General features: G+C 47.6%; 1 protein-coding gene and 1 pseudogene across 1 annotated transcript in view; both read left to right on the top strand.

Annotated features, from left to right (window-relative positions):
- The first annotated feature begins 3,663 nt into the window (after positions 1 to 3,663).
- LOC103011067 (39S ribosomal protein L37, mitochondrial-like) lies at positions 3,664 to 13,764 on the top strand (annotated as a pseudogene).
- CDH11 (cadherin 11) overlaps positions 13,640 to 16,364 on the top strand; it is a 148,392-nt gene continuing 145,667 nt past the window's right edge. The window contains exon 1 of the mRNA XM_007198049.3: positions 13,640 to 13,844. The gene's annotated coding sequence lies outside the window, so the exon portion shown is untranslated. The remainder of the gene's footprint in view (positions 13,845 to 16,364) is intronic.

A 16,364-nucleotide genomic window follows, 5' to 3' on the forward strand; every position in this document is an offset into this window, starting at 1 on the left:
ATTAACGTGGTCTATTTGCCAAGGTCTGCGACAGGTTCTAGAGATATTGATATATCTGGGAATATGTATCCCTAAATTATGTATAAAATATGGTCTCTGCCCTTAAAGAAATAAGAGCCCTGGGAGAAAAAAAAATTTTTACATGATGGGTCAAGTACTGTACACTGTTCCTGACTTATGATGTTTCAACTTTACAATGGTGCAAAAGTGATACACGTTCAGTAGAAACTGTACTTGGAATTTTGGATTTTGACCATTTCTGGGAAAAATAATCTTACTTCATTTTATACATCTGCCACATCCAAAACAGTTTTATCTGATGATTGATTATTTTATAGGACGTCTTCCAACGTTTGCTTCTGTGACTCAACTGACGTAAAGAAAATAGACTGTCTGGGGCTAGTGATACATGGTCTGACAATCCCTCGTGCTGGGCAGGGCAGCGAGCCTGAGGCTGCCAGTCAGCCACCCAAAAGCAAGGGTAAACGACCAATACACTGCAACCGTTCTGTACCAGACAACCGTTCTGTTTTTCACTTTCAGCACAGTATTCAATGAATTACATGAGATATTCAACACTTTATTATAAAATGAGCTTTGTGTTAAATGATTTTACCCAACTGCAGGCTAATGTAAGTGTTCTGAGCACATTTCAGGTAGGCTAGGCTCAGTTATGATGTTCTGTTGGTTAGGTTATTAAACGCATTTTCGACTTAACGATATTTTCAAGTTACGGTGGGTTCATGGAGACGTAACCCCATTGTAAGTCAAGGAAGACCTTAAGAATTAGGCACGTGGTGGGGTGCACAGAACACAAAGGAAGGATACTAAGTTCATACTGGCAGCAGGGGAGAGAGATGGGCAAGGAGTATCGGGAAAATATTTCTGGAGGATAGGACACCTGAGCATGGAATTTTCAAAGAATAAATTGGAATTAGCCAGAGCATAAAGGAGCAAACTTGTTCTAAGCAGGGGGAGGAATATATGCAAAGAGGATGATGCTGTGGGCATCTGAGCACGGGCAGAGTTGAATAGGTTTCCATGCATTTGGCTTCAGGATATAGAGGCATTATACGATGTTAAATGTCCAGTTCATAGGAAGTTACCATCCCAGCAGACTGAATGCTTGCCAGTTTACATCTGAGAAATACCAGCGCATACTGGAATGAGAAAGCTCTAGGGAGACACCCAAGCTCCACAATGTCTAAGCCGTACCACCCTGGACATACAGCTTATCAGCTGGCGTTACAGCTTCTTCATCCGCAAAATCAGTGTAATTACACTCAGCAATAACACAGAGAAGGCACCTCCTTTCCAGTAACTGCTTAGGATGCTGCTGCCACTACTGCTGCTCACTTGTGACGTGATATTTAAAACAACATTGGCCGAATAAAATGTATAAGTACTCTAGAAGCCATGCTGTTAACAAAAGGAAAGCAAAAGATGTTTATTGTGGAAAAGCAATTACTGGGTGCTGGGCATGAGGGTGAGAAATAGGGTTAGGAGGAAAAGGCTGGAAAGGACTAGCTGCTATTCTCAGCTGCCTTTCTGCTTTGAAATCATACCTCCTTACAAGTGTTGATCTGGATAAATCTATTTGTTCCACCAGAATCTTTTGTAACTACACAAACTTTTAGCTGGAAAAATAATCTTACTTCATTTTATACATCTGCCACATCCAAAACAGTTTTATCTGATGATTGATTATTTTATAGGACGTCTTCCAACGTTTGCTTCTGTGACTCAACTGACGTAAAGAAAATAGACTGTCTGGGTGCATTTTCCCCTTCCATAGATATAAGAAAAGCTATAGGAGGAGAGCAAATCAGACTGTAAATACACATGATAAATTTTGCTTCTGTTGATAAACCTTTCTTAGTCAATCAAGAATTGCTTGTACTGGGGACTTCCCTGGTGGCACAGTGGTTAAGAATCTGCCTGCCAATGCAGGGGACACGGGTTCGATCCCTGGTCTGGGAAGACCCCACATGCCACAGAGCAACTAAGCCCATGTGCCACAACTACTGAGCCTGCACTCTAGAGCCCGTGCACCACAACTACTGAAGCCCGTATGCCACAACTACTGAAGACCGTGCACCATAACTACTGAAGCCTGTGCGCCTAGAGCCCGTGCTCTGCAACAGAGAAGCCACCGCAATGAGAAGCCCATGCACCACAACGAAGGGTAGCCCCCTCTCGCCGCAACTAGAGAAAGCCCACACACAGCAACAGAGACCCAACACAGCCAAAAATATACAAATAAATGAATAAATTTATTTTAAAATATATATATAAATATATATATATATATAAAAGAATTGCTTGTACTAAAGACTAAATGATGACTATATGTCACATAGTAGAGAACTACTAATGTAATTTGGGCCAGTTAATGGATTCTGCTTTTACTCTATTTTCCCTTCATATTCTATACCAAATCTCTTTAGAGGAGCTGGCCTGACATACGTGATTTTTTTTCCCCTCCTCTTTGGTCATCATCCCTCTTCGAGGATGCCTTCTTTTAACCTCTTTGGCAGTAAACGTTAGCAAACATTTATTGAACACCTACTGTATGTCTGTATGCTTGAGAGACAGTGATAAAGTATCAGTGATTATTGGTCTCTAGCTGTCTCCTGCAGAGGGACAGTGGCGGGACAGACGAGCATAGGGGATAATACACTGTAGCAAAATCAAACTGTAGACAAGACTGTGGGAAGGGAAAGGTCAGGAAGTATTTTTCTGAAACGTTTGATGCCTTAGTTCAATTTTGAGAAATGAAAGCTAATGAGAAGTAGGAGTGAGATGAGTGAGGAGCACAGGAGAAGAAAGAAAACACTCACTGAGTATTTACTATATTCTAGGCACTGCGATGTATCACCTTTCTAACTTACAACAATTCTCTGAAGGAGGTACCGATGTTATTAGATGTGGAAAGTGAGGATCACAGAGGTAAAGTATCTGCCAACAGCAAGTGAGGGCCATAACCAGAATTCAAACTTGGGCAGCTCAATTTCCAAGTCCATTGTCTGTGTCATGGAATCCTGCTCCCTCCCCTGATAGGAGCAGAGAAGGAGAAGTTAAGATGAGCAATGGTATGGACACTTTAGGTAAGAAAGTAGACAGGTAAAAATCTTTGGAGGCCTTGAACAGCAAGGAATTGTTGACAAATGGCCCTGAGTGGCAACATCAGGGGACCTGGCTGACCTTCGCACTGAGCTCTGGGGTCAACTGAATGCCCTCCGTGTCCTATCACTTGTGTTTCAGGGCAGGACTCCGACTGACACAGAATCAATATAAATGTATCCTTTGGACATACTTTTGAAAAGCTGTGCCTGGAGTGAAGGTAATCAGTAACCATGGACTTTCAGAGGGAAACAGAAATGTAGAAATCTTTCGGCCAAACTCATTTTAGACAAGAAGTGGCTCAGAGAGAGGAAAGTATTTGTCCAAAGTCGGCTCAGAGCTGAGGGATTTCTCTTTTTAACTAATTAAACATCAGGTGACACTGTCTTCCTGACCCAGGAGGATATTCGCGGGCACTGGAAAGGAGAGCAGCCTAGGGCCCAAAATGATTTCATAAAACTGCAGGTTGGGTTCCCAGCAGGCCTTACGCGCGGGAAGATGGCGGCGTCCCGGTGGAGGTCTTGAAGAGATCGGATCAGTATGGCGTTGGCGTCGGGGCCAGCAAGGCTGGCACTTGCTCGCCCTGGGCGGCTCGGTCTTGGGAGCTGTGGGGCCCCAAGACGTGGGGCCTAAGAGTGGGGCATGCGCTCCACGCGGAAGCCCGAGCCTCCTCCCCCGGACGGGGTGTACGAGATTCCTGGACTGGAGCCCATCACCTATGCCGGGAAGATGCACTTTATACCTGGTCTGGCGCGGCGAGTCTTCCCGCCCTGGGACCCTGGCTGGACGCACCCGAAGTTCCGCCACTTGCCCCCGCTTCACGAGCACCCGCTATACAAGGACCAGGCCTGCTACATCTTCCACCAGCGTTGCCACTGCCTGGAGGGTGTAAAGCAGGCCCTCTGGCTTACCAAGACCAAGTTAATAGAAGGCCTTCCTGAGAAAGTGCTTAGCCTTGCTGATGATCCAAGGAACCACACAGAGAACCAGGATGAACGTGTTCTGAATGTGATCTCTCGTGCTTGTCTCTGGCACTCTAATGAACGACATCCCCAAGAGAGAGACCTACTGCCCAGTCATTGTAGACAGTCTGATACAGCTGTGTAAATCCCAGATTCTCAAGCATCCTTCTCTGGCCAGGCAGATCTGTGCCCAAAACAACACGTTATCCACCACCTGGAATCGAGAGTCTACTCTTATTCAGGTCCATGGTTCCAGTGGAGCCCAGCTGAATGCCAAGGATCCTCTGCCCCCCCAACGCCTTCCAAGAGGAAGTAGAAGCTACTAAGAATCATGTTCTTGAGACCTTCTATCCCATATCTCCCACTATGGGTCTTCAGGAATGCAATGTTTATGATGTGAATGATGACACAGGATTCCATTTTGTGTGTGTGTGTGTGTGTGTGTGTGTATCTCACATCTTCTTTATTCATTCATCTGTTGATGGACACTTAGGTTGCTTCCATACCTTGACTATGGTAAATAATAATGCTGTGAACATTGGGGTGCACATGAAAAGACCCTCAGCATCACTAATCATCAGGGAAATGCAAATGAGGTAACACCTCACATCTGTCAGAATGACTATCAACAAAAAGATAAGACGTAAGTGTTATTAGCAAGGATGTGGAGAAAAGGGAACCCCTGTGCACTGTTGGTGGGAATGTAAATTGGTGCAGCCACTATGGAAAACAGCATGGAGGTTCCTCAAAATATTAAAAGTAGGACTACCATATGATCTAGCAATTCCACTCCTGGGTATATATCCAAAGAAAACAAAATCATTAATTTGAAAAGATCCATGCATCCCTTCTTTCTCTCATCCACTTGAAGCCACTATGCTCTTCGTCAACAAATACAATCAGATCACTTCTGCTTAAGAAAAAAAAAAATTCAACAACTGCCCATTGCATTCAAGATATAATTCACGATTCTTTCCTTGTCCTACAAAGCCCTGGGTTATCTGTCTCTGTATTTCCTCAAAGCTCATTAAGCATCAGTCTTACAGATATTTTTTAGCTCCTCAAAAGTTCCAAATTCCATCTTGCCTCAATGCCCTTATGTAGTCTATTTCTTCCATGAATGTTCATGTTCTCTCCCTACACTTATCCTAACTAGCCCGTCTTCATCTTTTAATTCTCAGCTTTGATTCATACCTTTACGGAGACCTCCACTCACCTCTCCTTACCACCTCTCCCATATAAATTAGTTCCTAGTTATATTCCCTTGTAGACTCTGAGCAGTTGTCACATTTAATTATTCATTTATTAGCAAACTATTTGAGTAAGCTGTCCAATTTTCTGAGCTTCCCTGTTCTTACCTATAAAATGGGCATAAGAATACTTGCTCTGTAGAACAGTTGTAAAGATTGAAATTAAAGTACTTAATAGGCATTCAATGAATAGCTATTAAAAGTGTTATTCTTTAATTCTACCCATGCCCAGAACAATACTCTTTGCAATGGGGAATCAATCATGGCTTAAGACCCAGAACTAAAGTGACTGTCAATCAGAATAGAAAGACTTTTCTGGAATATTGTTTCCAAGAAGAAAGCTCTTGGGCCACCTGTGTAAAATACTGCATTCCATTTTGACCTACCTTTGCTCTATGGAAACATCACTATTATCTCTTAGCCACCAAAAAGGCAACTGAATAGGGAAAGGGAAACACACAACCACTAGATAAAGCACTGAAATAGTCTATGCTGTGTAAGTTCACCTATCTTAAGCTGAGGACACTAAAGAAAGATTTTTTTTTAAGTCTTCTCCATCAGCTAAGGATCATTTCTGCCTTCCCTTCTCAGCACTGATAGTCAGTGTTTCAACATTCATGAAAACTGGAACACAGAGCTCTCAAATCCTGTAGTCTAAATCGTAGACTATTTGCAAAGCAAGCCGGTACCAATCTTGAAAATACTTCCAGTGGTTCTCCAGGAGCACAAAAATATTTAAATGCACCTATTCACAAGTTTAAAAAGTAACGTAAATGTATGCACATACGAACATTGAAATAGCCCTCTGTGAGGCATTTTATTAAGCCAATTTCTTTGTCCATACAACAAACAAACAAGAATTAGAAATCAGAATCAGAACTGTCATTATGCATACCTGTAATTCATTTTAAGAAATTCATATGTTCTAGAAAAGCTGCCTGCACACCACCACTTTGTAAATTGGATTATATTTTTAAAAGCACTAAACAAGGTAGCTATTTTAATTAGCTTTCGAATAAAACCTTTGGTAAAATGCAGAATCATTTTGTAGTGTGAATAACTGGCATCATTAAATTCACTTTGTAAACAAGGGACACTTGCACCACATTTAGATTCAAGCAGATGATTCATCTGCTCTTGGTTTGGGGATTCATTCATTCAGTTAGCATCTTTCATGCATATATTATTCATGTATTCATTCTGCAAATATTTACTGAGTGCTTACCATATGCCTGGCACAGTACTGGATGCTCAAGACACAGGAGTGAATGAGAGAGATGATGTACTTTGCCTTCCTGAAGTTTATAGCCTGGTGGAGCAAGATGACCAATAAAAACATGTAAATTAAAATACGTAATATGATGTCAAGTACATATATGTTATAAACAAGAATAAAGCAGACTAAAGGGATAGAAAGTGGTAGACTACAGGGGATTAGAGCATCGAATGGGTGATTCTGCTGGTGAGAGAGCCAGGTAAATCCTGATTAAATAGGCAAAATGAGGGAGCAGACCATGAAATAGGGGCAGGGTGCTTCAGGCAGAGGGCAGAACAAATGCAAATGTCTTGAATCTGGAGTACACGTGCATTTGAACAACAAGAAGAAGATAAGTGTGGCTTGAGTGATCAAGGGAGAGATTGGAAGATCAGCAAGATAGTCAGGGGCTGGCTCAAGTTGTACCATTGACACTGTGGAATGGAGGCAGGCAGGAGGCAATTGTTCTCAGCACCAGTAGGGGCAAGGGATGAGTGACCCTCAGAATCCACAGATTTCTGCCCATCACGGAAAGGTATGGTTTTTCCATATAGATCAACATACTTATATCTTTTCGCTTATATCCTCCTTCTTCCTCTTACTTTCTCCACTTCTGCTGACTTCCCCTTCCTCTCTCCCTTACCGCCTTTCACCCTTTCATCTTTTACCCTTCCATGAATACTTTTTTGTGTACCTACTGTGTTGCAGGCACTGTGCCTAGGGATCCGATAGATGCCCTCTGCCTTGGGTGTAGAGGAAAGTTCTTCTCTCTCTTCCCCACACACCCCCAAACATATCAAGACTAGAATCTGTTGCATGAGCTTCTCCACTCAAAGGGCAAGCTAGTGGGATGACTTGTGAGTCAAACATACATAGGCTGGAATCCCAGTTCCAGTACTTACCAGTTGTATTTATTTCAAGCAGGGCATATAATTTTCTTGTCTCAATTCTCTCATCTGTAAAATAAGGATAATAATACATACTTTGAAGGAATGTTTTGAGAATTTCTAGTTTTATATATAAGTTGGTGATTAATATTATTACATTAATATTTCTGCTTGCTTTCTTCCTTTACAACTGGAACTTCAAAGTAAAGGGAGGACATGGTTACAATTTGGTAAGACACTGAAATCGCCTTCTGATCTTCTGTCTCCTCTAATATTCTAGAATATTGTATTCATGATTATAGGATATAACCTATGGGACCTGACAACCCAAGATGACCCAGAATGGTGGCATGATGGAAATCTGTTTCTGCTTGTGGGAGAGTGCATTAATGGCCCCAACTCTTTACACTTCTCTGTATTCAGACGCTTTGCCATGCAACTTCTGAAGCTTCTTCCACTAAAAAAGCAGATTATATTTCTCCACCCATTAACTTTCAATCTGGCCATATGGTGTGCTTTGGCCAACAAAATGAGATAGAAAAGATAGTTTCCAGTTCTCAGCCTACTGGAGACAACCTCAACCTCAAGACACCACACATATTTCTGCTTGGCATCTTGTGCAGTGACCATCACCATGAGAATATGCCCAAGCTAGCCCTAAGGAGGAGGATGAGAAATACAGAAAGCTGAGTGGAGTTACCCCAGCCCAGCCCCAGCCAACCCACAGATGTATGAGAGTAAATAACTGTTATTTTAAGTCACTGAGTGCTGTGGTTATTCATACCCTAGTATTACTGTGGTGATACATGACTGATATACTGGCCTTAATTTAATAAAAATATTTCTTAATTAACATTATCAATTAATCAAATATATTGATTGGACTTCTAATGCACCAGGTGCTGGAGATACGGACAAAAACCAAAAAAGGTATCATCCCTGCCCTCGGGGAACTTATAGTCTAGGTGAGAGGGAAAGACAAAGAAACGCTACAGATAGAGTTAAAGTGGATTATGTTTGAGAGATAGGGGATTCTTGGAATCAGGGCTTCGCCCGAGATGATTGCCTGACTGCTCCTAGTGGTGGAAAGAGGAAATGCATCTAAGAGAGGTTTTCAATTTAACAGAGTCTTGACTTAAAAACTCCAGAATATCAGCTCTGGAAGTATCCTCCTCAGAACTTATGTTGAGTAAGCTCTCATTTACAGCCATGGGAACTGAGGCTCACAGAAAGAAAATTACTTACCCAAGGTGATTCAGTGAATTTGCAGATCTAGGACATGAACCCAGGGCCCCTGCCCCCAAGGTTGGCACATCTAATTCTATATGACCCATGACAGGCCTTACAGTGTCAGTAAATTTTGAACTGCTAAAATATTCTTGACCAGAAGTTTTATTACTAATATCATTTATGATAAGATTAATCTCCATCATTATTATAATTCATACTGTAACATGACTCCTTTCTTGCTCAGGTGATTTAAGGTGTGACAATAATCAGACCTCATAATTAATAATAGTAATTAATAACTTTCATTTATTAATTTTTATTTATTTATTTATTTTTGGCTGTGCTGGGTCCTCGGTTCGTGCGAGGGCTTTCTCTAGTTGCGGCAAGTGGGGGCCACTCTTCATCGCGGTGCGGGGACCGCTCTTCATCGCGGTGCGCGGGCCTTTCACCATCGCGGCCCCTCCCGCTGCGGGGCACAGGCTCCAGACGCGCAGGCTCAGCAGTTGTGGCTCACGGGCCCAGCCGCTCCGCGGCACGCGGGATCCTCCCAGACCAGGGCCCGAACCCGCGTCCCCTGCATTAGCAGGCAGATTCTCAACCACTGCGCCACCAGGGAAGCCCAATAACTTTCATTTATTGAGCCTCTGCTTTATGCACAGTGCTTACTGCTCTAGGTATGTGGGCACGTTTAATCCCTGCCACAATCTAGGCACAGATTACAAGCCCCATTTTACAGAATTGGAAACTGAATCTCACAGAGATTAAAGTCTTTGCTAGTAAGCAGCAGAACCAGGAATCAGACTCAGATCAAAGGCCTGTGGCCTCCCCACTTATCTCTGTGGCCTCAGCTGTGGGAATCTCTATCTGAAATGCCTGGTTCAGAAAAGGCATACCTGTTCAATCTTTCTCAGTGTTCTCCCTCTGCCTGGGGAAGGCATGATGCGGGCCTACTGCAATGTGATAAAACCATCTCCCTATTTGGATCTTGCCTCACTTTTTATACCATTTACCAAAGGATGCCTCTAGAGCAGGAAACTTTGAGAAGGCCCGGGGTAGCCTGGGGCTTCTAAGTGAAAACAAGGAACTGACTCAGCAGGGCCTGGCTATCTTCAGAGTCTGAGGACAGACGCATCAAAGGGATGAGAGCCTGGTAACTTTGATGAAGGAACCAACAGGAAATTACCAGCCTCTTGCTGACAAGGACAAAGACAAGAAAAGGCCCATTTGAGCCTCATCTCTGTCTGGACCGGAAGAGTCAGGAAGCAGAGGGGACCGTTCAATCCTGCCTCCCGAGCAACCCTGAACCCTGGCTTCCTCCCGTGAAGAACAAGGTGAAGGAAAGGTGAGGCAAGTTAAGATAAACACCCAAACTTTTGGCTGCTGGATGAACTGAATCTTTTAATTTAAACTGTCAGTGGGTTCTTTTTTTTTTTTTTTTTTTCTCTTTTCCTTTTTTAATCCAAACTGTAATCACACAATACTCCACCCAAGTGCTTGATATGGATTTCTAAGACAGATCCTAACATAGTCATAAAAAAATCCCCTCGGAAATGTGCACTTTGTACTGTGTCTATGTGTAGGTGTGTTTAAAATGTCACGAACTGGAATGCCTAACTCTAGTTCCCAGGAATTAATCACTTAGAAGAGTGAAAGGGGGGAATTAACTTGCTTTAACACTTATAAGACTCTCCAAAGCCGTTGCCAAAATAGAACTTGCTGAATAGAAGTATGGTTATCTTTCCATAAGAACTAGAACTCTTTTTTTTTTTTTTTTTTTAATATTTCTCTCTCTATAAAACTGCCTTGCAAAGTTTTCCCCCTGGGGCTCAGCTGTAGGTCATAGATACTCCGGGAATAAAGGTGTAAATTTTTGCCTTCCTTTTTGGTTATAATTCAATGAATTTTAATAAATGTATAGATTTGTGCAACCATCATCATTATCCAATTTTAGAACATTTTCATCTCCCAACACAGTTCCTTCATGCCCATTTGCCGTTAATTCCTATTCATACCGAGACAACCACTGATCTGCTTTGTCTCTATAAATTTGCCTTTTTTGAATATTTTATATAAATGGAATCAGAAAATATCTGGTTTCTGCATCTGGCTTTTAGCATGTTTTAAGGGTCATTCATACTGTAACATGCATCAGTATTTCTTTTCTTTTTAATGCTGAATACTATTCCATTATATGGATATACCACATTTTGTTTATCCACTCACCCATTGATGGACATGTTAACTGTTTCCAGTTTTTGGCTATAATGACTAACGCTGTTATGCACATTCAGGCACATGTGCCTGTGCGGACATAAGTTTCCAGCTGTCTTAAGTAGACTCCCAGGCATAAAATTGCTGGGTTGTGCAAAGGAATATTGAGTGCTGCTATACACTGGGTTCCATCTGACTCAGGTGTGCAATGTCAGTAGAAATCTGCCAAGCAATTTTTAACATACTTTTGAAAATCCGCTGATGCTATCATTCACGGAAGGGATGGTCTAAAAAAACCGACCACCACCAACAAACAACTGCTGTCACTTAACGAATTCTGAACCAAAAAGCAAAGAACACATTCCGGATAACGTCAGGTCAAATGTGACAAGGCTCATCCTTGGTCCTGTCTCCAAAATGGAATTAATGAAACTTTTCTCACGGATCAAGCGCTGTCCTAACCATCACCAATCCCCAACATCATTGTATACCTGCAATTAGACTGATGAGCCCTTCACGGTCCCTTCCTGTTTCCACTTTCACTTACGTGGAAAGCATGAGAAAATTCAGACAAGCATTAGTAGACAAACAAGAGCAAACTCCGAGTATCTCTGAGGGAGAGTGGGGCCCTCTTCCCTCCTCTCCTCTGTAACTTCATTTATAAGTGGAACCGTTGAGGTCAGAGCACCCCATCACCATGTTCTGCCCCTTTACAGTGCGGGGACCTGGGCGGTGGCGTAGGACATACTAAGCCCATACAAAGTTTCAGGGCTTAGAGCAGACAGAAGTGGCAGATGAAAAGACAGGACCAGAGAGGATGATAAAGGAAGCAGGCAGAGTGTGGAAGGGACCAACCTGTGGAGGGAGAAGAGACAGGCACCGCGTCCCACTCACTGCGCTCTCGGGGAAAGCGCTCCGCCTCCTCGGCCTCGCGAGGGCCTCGCACCGGCACGTGTAGGGCGAGGGTTGGGGGGTACCTAGCGCCCAGAGGCCTGTCTCCTTGCGGCATTTGGGAAGTAAAGGGGGGCCGCTTTACCTCCCAGCGGGAAACTCAGCGCCCCCGCCCCCAGCCGAGGAAACGGCAGTTTAAAGGCCACGGCCACACACGGAGGGCGAAGGACGCGGCAGCTTGGCTCAGGACGCCGGCTGGGGCGGCGGCCGACGCCTCAGGGATCCCGGAGCCGCCAAGAAGCCCGCGGGCGCACGGGGGAGCGTGGGCGTGGTAGCCGGATGGCCCCGCCCCGCCCGTCGCCCCCGCGCGCGCAGCCCCGCGCAGTCCCGTGCCGCGTGCAAACGTGAGGGTTCTGCGGACCGCTGGGACTCCGGCGCCCAGGGCTGGGAGCCCGAGAGCCGGCTTTGGCCGCCCCCACTCCCCTCCCACGACTACAGTCCCTTCCCCCTTCGCGCACCCTCCGAGGCTTTCTCTTCATTCTTCGACCTCATTAGTGTTAATTCCTCGACTCCTCTCCGCCCCTCTCGCCCAGCTTTCCCTCCGCTTCCTCCTTCCCCTTCTTCGCGGGCCCATCACTCCTTTTCCGTCCTCATCCCCGTCCCTCCTGGGATTCCTTTTCCCCATTATCCGTTTGCTGCTTCATCTTCCCTCCGTCTCTGCTTTTTCCGCCGCCTCCCACCAAAGGAACTTGTTCCGGCCAGGGGTCCCCGCCAGCTCACAGTCGTCCCCCTCCACCCTAGGGACGGCGGCGTGTGCGGGTCCCAGCACCGCTCCCGAAGCACGAGCGCCCCGCCCAGTCCCTGGTGTGATTCCGAAGCCCAGGCCCCGCCAGCCTTTTCTCCCGGCGACTCCGCGAGGGCAGGAAGCAGGCCCGGGGCCCCCTCCTCCAACAAGTCCTCCTGGAGGGCTACGGGGGCCACCCAGGGAGGATGCAGGCACTGCGCCCTCAGGCCCGGTCTCCCGCAGAACCGCACTTTCCACCGAGCCGGGGCGGGCGTGCGGCGAGGGGGCCTGAGGCAACAAGTGACGCTGCGTGCGGGCGGGGGCCACTGTACCTGCCTGGCACGGGGGCCGGGCCGACCCTGGCTAAACGACCCCGGCACCCGCCTTCCCCACACTAGGCTTTGGGGATTGGGGGGGGGGGAGGGAGAACTGGGAGAGAACAGAGACGTGGTTCTTCCCAAGTCCAAAGTCTCCCTCCCCCAGGTTTCACCACCCGCGCCCCAAGCAGAGTTTGCTAGGCATGGGGAGAGGGAGTAGGGCAGAAGCCACCGACGTGGAGGGATCTTTGGAACGTGGGGCGATGGGGTGAGGAAGCACGATGCCGGATTGCCTCCTCCACTTGGCCGACGCTTTCCCCCTACCCACCACCCAGGCCTCCTGGGCCAAGGGCCCAGCCTGACCAGCTGGAGCGGATTTGGGCGAAGGAGGAAAGAGGGGCCCCGGAGCCCTCCCCAGTCTCCCTGTGCCGCCCTCCCTGATTGGCTGTGCGTCCCTGGAGCCCAACTTCAGTCGCTCTGGACTCCGTCTGAGCCCCAGGGGAGCCGGAGTGCGGCGACCCAAGGCGGGAAGGGGGCGGCCACGAATCCCGGGGGCCCCTGGGGGGAGGGACGCGGACGGGCCGGCCCCCGCAGCCTCTGCGAGGCCCAGCTCGCCGCGACTAGCGGCCTCCGCTCCTCTCCGCCCCCCGCCCTTTCCTTCCCTCCCAGCGGCGGCCTCCCTCCTCCTCCGCCCCCCCCACCCCGCCCGCCACCTCCCCCCGGTTTCTCATTCCTGCCACCAGCGCGCTCGGCGGCTCATTCCGCGGCCGCCGCCAGACGAGGGGAGCGTCGCGAGCAGATGCCGCGGGGGCCGCTCGCAGCCGCCGCCGACTTGTGAATGGGACCCGGACTAGGGCCGGGGCTGACACCGCTGCGCTCGCCCTGCGCCAGCGACCGACGGCCCGCACCTCGCGCCCACCCTCCAGGGCCCCAGGTGAGGCGCACCGCCAGTGCCTTCCTCTCGCCTGGATGGGGCTTCTTCGGGTGGGGTGGGGGTTGTCTCTGGATGAGAATGTTTGGGGACGGGGGAGGACTGACTCGGGAAGGTTTCACTAATGCAAAGCAGAACCGGGGGGAGGGCGGAGGTAAGAGAAGATTTGTTTAAAAATCGAAAAGGAAGAAGCGAGCCAGCTGTGGGCGCGGGCAGCTTAGGGGGCAGAGGCGCCAGATGTGCGCTCCAGCCTCTCCCCCAGCTCCGGCCTTTTATGGGGTCTGCGCCGAAGCCGCGAGACAGGGGCTTTGCACCCGGCTGGAGCTAGAGGCTGCAGAGCTGCGCTCCGGACACGCCGACTGCCCCCCGGTCAGGTCTCCGGGGAAAGTCGCCCCCGGCGCGGTGTCCGCCCGCCCGCGCTGTGACTCTTTCCGAAAGCGAAGACATGACCGCGTTTTGCAGGGTCCCTACGCCTTCCTCCCCATCCCCGCCGAGCGCTCCCGGGGACTCAATTCCTCCATCGAGACCGCCGGGGAAGCCCCGGAAAACGGAAGGAACCCAGCTCGGGTCGGCGATTTCCCCCGCACTTTTACAGCGTGGGTTTGGGTCCGCTGACTGCGGCTGGGGCTGCCGACTGCGGTGCGCGCGCCAGCCCTCAAGCCGGAGTCTCTTCGGGTGCTCGGGGGGCCGTTTGTCAGCACCCGCCAGCTCAAGGGGTGACCCGTGAGCGGCTCAGACTCGGGCTCGGCTCTGGCTGGGTCTTGGTGGAGCTTGCCGGGGTCAACGTTAACTTTGCGAAGCAAGCCTTCTCCGCAGCCTGCGCCTCCTCCCGGAACGCGCCGAGCCTCTCCAGCTCCGCACGCACGGCCTCCCTCCCTCATCTTTGCCCCGGAACGGGAGCCGGGGGTGAGGAGCTTGGAGAACCCCGCAGAATGTGGGGGCCGGCGAGGAGAGCACCCCTCTCCCCCTACACCCGGGTACAGCTGTAGGAGGCCTGCCTGGTGCTGTGAAGAAGAGAGTCCCCAGAGAAATTGGGGTCAGGGAGGCCCCCGGGTCGCGCTTCTTCATCCCTTTCTTGCCAAGGCCTTGCTCCTTGCTTTCTGGGCGGGGGTGGGGTGGGGGTGGGCGGTTGTGTCCACACGCCTCCTTTTCCCGGGTGAAAGGTTTTCGAAATGCTAGAAAAAGAAAGCCCTGTTGCTTTTGCTGATAATGCAGCAGGAATTTAACGGGCCAGAGCACTGCTATTAAGAAATTGCATCTTTTAATTATTTAATAATGCCATCCCTGCATGACGACGGGTCGTCCCTAAGGGGTGGGGTGGAAGGTTGTTTCTAAAATCCTGCTGCATGAAGGTATACATCTGCCTATAAAGTCTTCCCTCCCGTTTCCCTCTAAAGAAATCTTTTTCGGATGGCTCTGCAATCTTTCCTGGTTTTCCTCTTCCTATCATTCCTATCAGTTTTCCTACGAGGCAGAGTAAGTTTTCGATTTAATCACAGGGAAGCCACGATAATTAATCTGGTGAGAGGATGGATCGATTTATCACTTGGGCTTGCAGCAAACATCGATGGTTTTGCGGGGTGTCTGGATTTCCCAGGGACCGAGGTGTAGAAGTGTTCTCAGGAGCGAGGATCCGCCAGCATCGCATGAGCACATTTGCCACGCTGGGCTCTGAGAGCTAGAGCCTAATACCATGAGAGAGAAGAGAAGAGGCTGACCTTCTTTTCATTAATCCTGTAATTATTTTCCCTACAAATACAGAGATGCAGCCATCAGAACCCAGAAGTAATCACTGCCCAACCCCTGCTGCAGGAAGCCTGGTCTTCTTCCAGTAGAACAAAGGAATAAAAGTTGCAAAACAAAGAGACAGAGGGTTGGGGCCAATGCCAGAGGGACCCTGAAGCTCCTGGTCACTGAAGTTCCTTAGTCATGAGCTCTAATTCAAAGTTTTAGAGTTGGCCAGTGGGCCCTAGAATTCAAACCTCTGTGCAAGACTGAAATCCTGCCTAGTACAAAGGAATGTGAGTAGTTTTCAAGTACAGACCAGGAAAAGGCATCTGAGAGGCCAGGAAACTTTCCTTGAGTGAGAATTATCTTTACATCTTGCTTTTGAAACACTGCAAATTAATACATTTAAAATGTCTTGCAGCTGCACTTTATTATTAATAATTATTATTACTATAATTATTTTCCTTGTTATTTCAGAGTCTGTATAAGCGGGTCATTTTATTACATTGTCAGAAAAGAAAGAAAGAAATAACCCTCCCCACCCCTGGGGGAGGGAAAATGAAATGAAGAGCCGCATTGAACGGACTGAGATAGGATAATCTGTTGAGGCCCAGACATGTAGATTTACTCAAACTGAGCTTATTGCTTACTAGAAAAATAGGCTTTTGAAATAGCTCTAATTGAAGCACTGGACCATCTTGATAGCACTTCAGAACTTTCATTATGTTCAGCATTCTTATCGAAACACCAGACAGTAAAATTACTAGAAACCTAAATTCTGTTTTCAATTAAGAT

This window comes from Balaenoptera acutorostrata, chromosome 19 (assembly GCF_949987535.1).
Source record: "Balaenoptera acutorostrata chromosome 19, mBalAcu1.1, whole genome shotgun sequence".
Taxonomy (NCBI): domain Eukaryota; kingdom Metazoa; phylum Chordata; class Mammalia; order Artiodactyla; family Balaenopteridae; genus Balaenoptera; species Balaenoptera acutorostrata.